We start from the raw sequence: 7,881 nt of genomic DNA on the forward strand, positions 1-7,881 counted from the left end.
GCAATAGTGATGTTGTGTCTGCAACCATCAACTACTAACTGACTTATTCCTTGACACCAGCAGTTTTAGGTAGAGACGCATGTTTTTTTTCTTTTTTTGATGAATTTTTGTACGATTTCGCGAGAAGGATACTAACTTTCGCATTATTTCGCGACATACATACTGCAGTGAGCAAGCAGTAAAGGAAACAAAAGAAAAATTCGGAGTAGGAATTAAAATCCACGGAGAAGAAATAAAAACTTTGGGGTTAGCCGATGACATTGTAATTCTGTCAGAGACAGCAAAGGACCTGGAAGAGCAGCTGAACGGAATGGACAGTGTCTTGAAAGGAGGATATAAGATGAACAGCAACAAAAGCAAAGTGAGGATAATGGAATGTAGTCGAATTAAGTCGGGTGATGCTGAGGGCATTAGATTACGAAATGAGACGCTTAAAGTAGTAAACGAGTTTTTCTATTTGGGGAGCAAAATAACTGATGATGGTCGAAGTAGAGAGGATATAAAATGTAGACTGTCAATGGCAAGGAAAGCGTTTCTGAAGAGGAGAAATTTGTTAACATCGAGCATAGCTTCAATTGTCAGGACGTCGTTCCTGAAAGTATTTGTCTGGAGTGTAGCTATGTCTGGAAGTGAAATAAGGATGATGAATAGTTTAGACAAGAAGAGAATAGAAGCTTTCGAAATGTGGTGCTACAGAAGAATGCTGAAGATTAGATTGGTAGATCACATAACTAATAAGTAGGTATTGAACAGAATTGTGGAGAGGAGAAATTTGTGGCACAACTTGACTAGAAGAATGGATAACTTGGTAGGACATGTTCTGAGGCATCAGGGGATCACAAATTTAGTACTGGAGGGCAGCGTGGAGGGTAAAAGTAGTAGAGAGAGACCAAGAAATGAATACACTAAACAGATTCAGAAAGATATAGGTTGCAGTAGGTACTGGGAGATGAAGAAGCTTGCACAGGATAGAGTAGCATGGAGAGCTGCATCAGACCAGTCTCTGGACTGAAGACCACAACAACAAAAACAACAACAACATATTGCGTGTCGCTTTAATTTCGCTTTAATGAAATTCTGAAATTAATCATTAACAGTTTCATTACTGCAGTTCTGAATTATGTACTTGTATGGCAAATGTACAAGATACTAACAAACATCGTATATTATTTTGTTATATTCCTGCTTATTATTTCGTAAGTCTTACACTACATTATAATTGGGCCATCCTACCTATCCTTTACTTCGTAAAAGATAACGTAGCACATGTTACAATGGAGCTCTCTTTCATAAGTCATCTTCGGTCGTTGACAACGAAATTACACTTCGACTAAAATCTCTTTGAAACTTCCTGGCAGATTAAAACTGTGTGCCCGACCGAGACTCGAACTCGGGACCTTTGCCTTTCGCGGGCGAGTGCTCTACCAACTGAGCTACCGAAGCACGACTCACGCCCGCTACTCGCAGGAGAGCTTCTGTAAAGTTTGGAAGGTAGGAGACGAGGTACTGGCAGAAGTAAAGCTGTGAGTACCGGGCGTGAGTCGTGCTTCGGTAGCTCAGTTGGTAGAGCTCTTGCCCGCGAAAGGCAAAGGTCCCGAGTTCGAGTCTCGGTCGGGCACACAGTTTTAATCTGCCAGGAAGTTTCATATCAGCGCACACTCCGCTGCAGAGTGAAAATCTCATTCTGGAAAATCTCTTTGTTTTATTGGATGAACCGAGAACCAGAATGGACTTTAAGACAGAATTTGAAAAGTTCAGGCGCCTTAATTTCAATGCCTGCAATAACTGAATTATTTCAAACTGATGACCGGAATCTTTTTTTCAGATTGAGTTAGCAGAATATCTTTAAAAACAAGGTACCCAACAACAGTATCACACCGTTTTAACACTTCAAAGACTGGTAATTTTTGTTCTTTGTCACTTATTGCAGAGGCGTTTGTATAGTTTTATTGAATTACATCATCTGGATGAAACAAATCATTCAAAAGTCCAAATCCGCGGATAACATGTTAGCACTACATGGGGACACCTGCCTTTCAATTTTATTTACAACTAAAATTGGGAATTTGTGGTAAGTACTATGGGACCATACTGCTGAGGTCATCGGTCCCTAGGCTTACGCACCACTTAATCTAATTTAAAATACCTTACGCCAAGGACAACAAACACACGCATGCTTGAGGGAGGACTCGAACCTCCGACGGGGAGGGGGCGAGGGGGGGGGGGGGAGAGCCGCGCGGACTACAACTAAAATACTAACATTTAGCAAGAGGGGGAGTCGTTTCACTTTTTAATGACTCACTAAGGCCTTCAATAATCTTACTAACTAGTTCACCAACATGACCAGAAGCACGTGGGGTAGCTGCGCGATCTGGGGCGTCATGTCACGGTTCACGCGGCTCCCCCTGTCGGAGGTTCGAGTCCTCCCTTGGCCATGAGTGTGCGTATTATCCTTAGCGTAAGTTAGTTTAAGTTAGATTAAGTAGTGTGTAAGCTTAGGGACCGATGACCTCAGCAGTTTGGCCCCATAGGATCTTACCACAAAATACCAAAATACCAGAAGCACTTAGATCCATCCTACCAAACAGTCTAACTGCGCGGCTGATCCTGTCTAATAAATTGTTACGTATACTGATAAGAGGTGTTATTACGCTCCCTTGTAGCATACTAAATGTTACTTCCATTCCTGTCCAGTATGCCCTGTGTTCCGTTAGCCAAATTGTTGACTTTACGGAACATACAGTAGCGATATGGACCGTATAACTGAAAATTTTAGAGGCGCCATAATCCATCAATGGACCTCAAAGACCCGATTATGATGATCATGATGATGACATTAATGATGGGATGACAATGACTGCTGTCCTAACGTGGACTAAAGAAGCAAAATAATCTGAAAGATTATTCGCATGTGGTATTGAAAGACAGTTCTCCGAAAAGCAGGAAAAAGCCACAAAAGACTGGGCTCAAACTGGAGCAACAAGCGACAGTCTCCACTACAATATCACGTTTGTGCGCCTAGATCCACCGACATTAGTCTTACAGCTCCGGTGATTGGTTGGTTGATCCGTGGGAGGGGACCAAACAGCCATATCATCGGTCCCATCAGATTAGGGAAGGATGGGGAAGGAAGTCGGCCGTACCCTTTAGAGATTGCAGGGCACCCTCACTTCTGATTCTGTGTAGGGAATACGATCTATGGCGATTTGACTTCATACATTGTGATGACATGGTGGGCAGCAGTTTATGATCTTGTTTGCGTGCTCTAGGGAAAGAAATATGGTAAGCTTTACCTGAGTTCAAAGAAACAGGGTGCCAACTCAAATGCCTGCAGTAAAAGCACGGCATTGGTGGGCAGACAAAGCGCGTTTTTTCTGGGGAACGATGAAGAAACATTTCCATACGGCTACGTGCAGTGGTCGCATTGTGCAAAACACATTAGCTTTGGCGCCAGACAGGGGGCAGACGTCCAGGTATATGGCCTAGCGCCGAAAAGTCGCCGACAGAGCATTGTAGGCCTTGTTAGCGAGCAAGCCACCAAAAGAAATGTAAACGTTCTGCAAATGTCCGTGGGACAGGGAAACTGGCGCCCAGACGTCCAGACTCTGTTTAAAAACATATTTTGTCAAAGCGAGTTTATAACTGTTCTTTGCAAACTTGGAAATGGACACACCAGGGGGGATAACAAGCCGTTTATAGAGGACTGTTCTTTGACCCTGTATTGTGTTAGCAAAATACACGGCAAATGCGTGGGTAAGAGGCCACGAAGCTGATTTTTTTTTCATTTTTTGGCAATTAACTTTAAAATCTCTGATTGGTCAAACTGGTTTGCAGTGCAAAGACCATTCGCCGAGCTTAGAATGCCAAGCTGCAGCTCATGATTGGCTTGTGTGTAAGTGGGGGAAGTCAAAAAAGATAAATGTGCTTTTGGAACCGAGCTGAGGAGGCAAGGTAGAGAAAGGGAGATCGTCATTCTTGTACAAGTCCCTTGTACTCGTGCTTCGGTAGTAAAGAACTGTAGGTCTCTACCTAAATGGTGAGACTTGTGTCCTTTACTAGGGCGCGCCTAATGGCCTGTGCCAGTCACCTTCTGAACTGCCAGAGGTACTGCTTATATCATCACGGTCACAACTTGTGACGCGTGCGTGTACTTAATTGTCTTGAGTCGGCCGTCTAAACATTTGATGTATTCCGACACACACAGTCGTGGCATGGAGTCAAATTTGTTTGGCAGACCAGCAAACCGGTCCACCTGCACACTGGAATCCATCAGGGTTTCAGAGGCTCATAGGGAAGTACCTGCGTTCTGAATTAACCGAACGCAAGACCGAGTACTTGCCTTTTTCGGGAACGCGCATTTAACAACAGATTGCCCCCGTGCATGACTTCAGTCGCCGAACGCATCGTGATGTGCCATCTTGACCAGTAGGATCGTAAAGTATTCGCTGCTGCGACGTAGGGCTATAATATCTATTTCTCAGCACCCTGTTTTTTCGAACCATATTTTTCTTTTCTTTTTTTGTATGGTGGACTATAGATGCTTGGTGGTGGCATAGTTTGATGCCATAAAGTGGATTCACGTGTATGAAGTGAGATAGAGCGAATAGTGTTCTGGTTACTGTCGTGTATCGATCCCCAACAGATCACTTGGTCCACCATAGATCTCATTTTAGTAAGGCTTTTGTCAAATAAATAATTTTTTGTATGATGTTTCTTTAATAATTTTGTTGTCTTTTCATGTTTAAGATCAATAAATCGATTGTGAATTAGACAACTTCTCCCTGTGTTCTGATTTACAGTTCCTTCGCATTTTTATGGCAGTCTAGATCTGAAACATATGGACTAGCTTTCTCACTTGGATTTTTACTTCATTAACAATAATCATCTTTCACCCTTTCAAATGAACCATCCCGGCATTTGCCTGAAGCGATTTAGGGAAACCACGGAAAACCTAAATCAGGATGGCCGGACGCGGATTTGAACCATCGTCTTCCCGAATGCGAGTCGGTGTGCTAACCACTGCACCACCCCCGTCCCTGCTGCTGCGATTGCGAGAAGTGGAATGAACACCGTACAAAGCTGAGAATGTTAAATCTGACTTGCAGGGAGGTGGCGCCGTCTGCAAAACTCTCGTTCATCGCAGTCTTGAATGGTTTCCTCCAGAGAAAACGGAAAAGGGAGATACTACCAGTTCAGAGAGACGTGACATCAGTAGTACGGAAGTCCGGCCCAGATAGCAGACCGCCGGAATGGAGTCGGAATTTCTCTCCAACACGACTGCTGAAAAGAAGCACGCCTTGGCGCTAACGTGTTCGAGATAACCTCTAAAAGCATTCTTCTGCCTGTGAGGAAGTTCTCTAGGAACGCCAGGAGAGGCACGTGGATGTGATGAGTCATTTTTCCTCGAACCATTCACAAGTTCAACAGGAGAGTGTCACTAATGTTTCATATGCCGCGTAAAAGCAGCGGATCGGGAAATAAGAATACTGATGTGAGGCGAAAGTGTTGTACACAAATGCACGGTTTTGAAACAATGTCGAAGTGGGGAAGAGAAGGGAATGTTGTTCCTGTGTTGAAGATATGACAGAAACTCTGGTTCGTTATTGGACAGAAGGGAGACAGATGGGACAAGGTGAGAACGAGGCTACGCCAATGTTAACAGCTATATATTTTGTTCTGGGTGGTCTGGGCTAAGAAGCAGGTTACTGGGTTGTTCGTTCCATAGTCAGTGACTGAAATGCAGAAGCAAGTAGAGAAAGATTTAATGTTATGCATACATCGATGACCACCTGTTTAATGGCGTGTTGCTCCACTTTCCAAACACGGTACAACATAGATTCTGCTTAGCATGGATGCTATAAGTCCTTGACATGATTTCGGATGTGTGTGGCTCCAGACGTCTACTCACAGATCAAGCAATTCCCGTAAATTTCGGAATGGTGGTTTACGCGTACGCAGCTGGCGCCCGATATGTGTTCGGGTGGGTGTACATCAGTCATTTGCCGGCCAAGACATCAACGTGAATTCACTATAATGCCCCTCAAACCACTGTCGCACGATTCTAACCTTCCAACATGGACAGTTAACCTGCTAGAAGATGTCATCGCTGTTGGGAGAGACTTCAAGCATGAAGCGATGCTGGTGGTTCGGAATATTGTTCACATAGTTCACTGTCCCCCCCTCCCCCATGAACCATGGACCTTGCCGTTGGTGGTGAGGCTTGCGTGCCTCAGCGATACAGATTGCCGTGCCGTAGGTGCAACCACAACGGAGGGGTACCTGTTGAGGGTTCCTGAAGAGGGGAAGCAGCCTTTTCAGTAGTCGCAGGGGCAACAGTCTGGATGATTGACTGATCTGGCCTTGTAACACTAACCAAAACAGCCTTGCTGCGCTGGTACTGCGAACGGTTGAAAGCAAGGGGAAACTATAGCCGTAATTTTTCTCGAGGGCATGCAGCTTTACTGTATGGTTAATGATGATGGTGTCCTCTTGGGTAAAATATTCCGGAGGTAAAATAGTCCCCCATTCGGATCTCCGGGAGGGGACTACTCAAGAGGACGTCGTTATCAGGAGAAAGAAAACTGGCGTTCTACGGATCGGAGCGTGGAATGTCAGATCCCTTAATCGGGCAGGTAGGTTAGAAAATTTAAAAAGGGAAATGGGTAGGTTAAAGTTAGATATAGTGGGAATTAGTGAAGTTCGGTGGCAGGAGGAACAAGACTTTTGGTCAGGCGAATAAAGGGTTATAAATACAAAGTCAAATAGGGGTAATGCAGGAGTAGGTTTAATAATGAATAAAAAAATAGGAATGCGGGTAAGCTACAAACAGCATAGTGAACGCATTATTGTGGCCAAGATAGACACGAAGCCCACGCCTGCTACAGTAGTACAAGTTTATATGCCAACTAGCTCTGCAGATGACGAAAAAATTGGAGAAATGTGTGACGAAATAAAAGAAATTATTCAGATAATGAAGGGAGACGAAAATTTAATAGTCATGGGTGACTGGAATTCGGTAGTAGGAAAAGGGAGAGAAGGAAACGTAGTAGGTGAATATGGATTGGGGCTAAGAAATGAAAGAGGAAGCCGCCTGGTAGAATTTTGCACAGAGCACAACTTAATCATAGCTAACACTTGGTTCAAGAATTATAAAGGAAGGTTGTATACATGGAAGAAGCCTGGAGATACTGACAGATTTCAGATAGGTTATATAATGGTAAGACAGAGATTTAGGAACCAGGTTTTAAATTGTAAGACATTTCCAGGGGCAGATGTGGACTCTGACCACAATCTATTGGTTATGAACTGTAGATTAAAACCGAAGAAACTGCAAAAAGGTGGGAATTTAAGGAGATGGTACCTGGTTAAAATGACTAAACCCGAGGTTGTACAGAGTTTCAGGGAGAGCGTAAGGGAACAAATTGCAGGAATGGGGGAAAGAAATACAGTAGAAGAAGAATGGATAGCTTTGAGAGATGAAGTAGTGAAGGCAGCAGAGCATCAAGTAGGTTAAAAGACGAGGGCTAGTAGAAATCCTTGGGTAACAGAAGAAATATTGAATTTAATTGATGAAAGGAGAAAATATAAAAATGCAGTAAATGAAGCAGGCAAAAAGGAATACAAACGTCTCAAAAATGAGATCGACAGGAAGTGCAAAATGGCTAAGCAGGGATGGCTAGAGGTTAAATGTAACGATGTAGAGGCTTATCTCACTAGGGGTAGGATAGATACTGCCTACAGGAAAATTAAAGAGACCTCTGGAGGAAAGAGAACCACTTGTATGAATATTAAGAGCTCAGATGGGAACCCAGTTCTTAGCAGAGAAGGGAAAGCAGAAAGGTGGACGGAGTATATAGAGGGTCTATACAAGGGCGATGTACT

The sequence above is a fragment of the Schistocerca piceifrons genome, chromosome 6 (genome assembly GCF_021461385.2).
Source record: "Schistocerca piceifrons isolate TAMUIC-IGC-003096 chromosome 6, iqSchPice1.1, whole genome shotgun sequence".
Lineage (NCBI taxonomy): Eukaryota > Metazoa > Arthropoda > Insecta > Orthoptera > Acrididae > Schistocerca > Schistocerca piceifrons.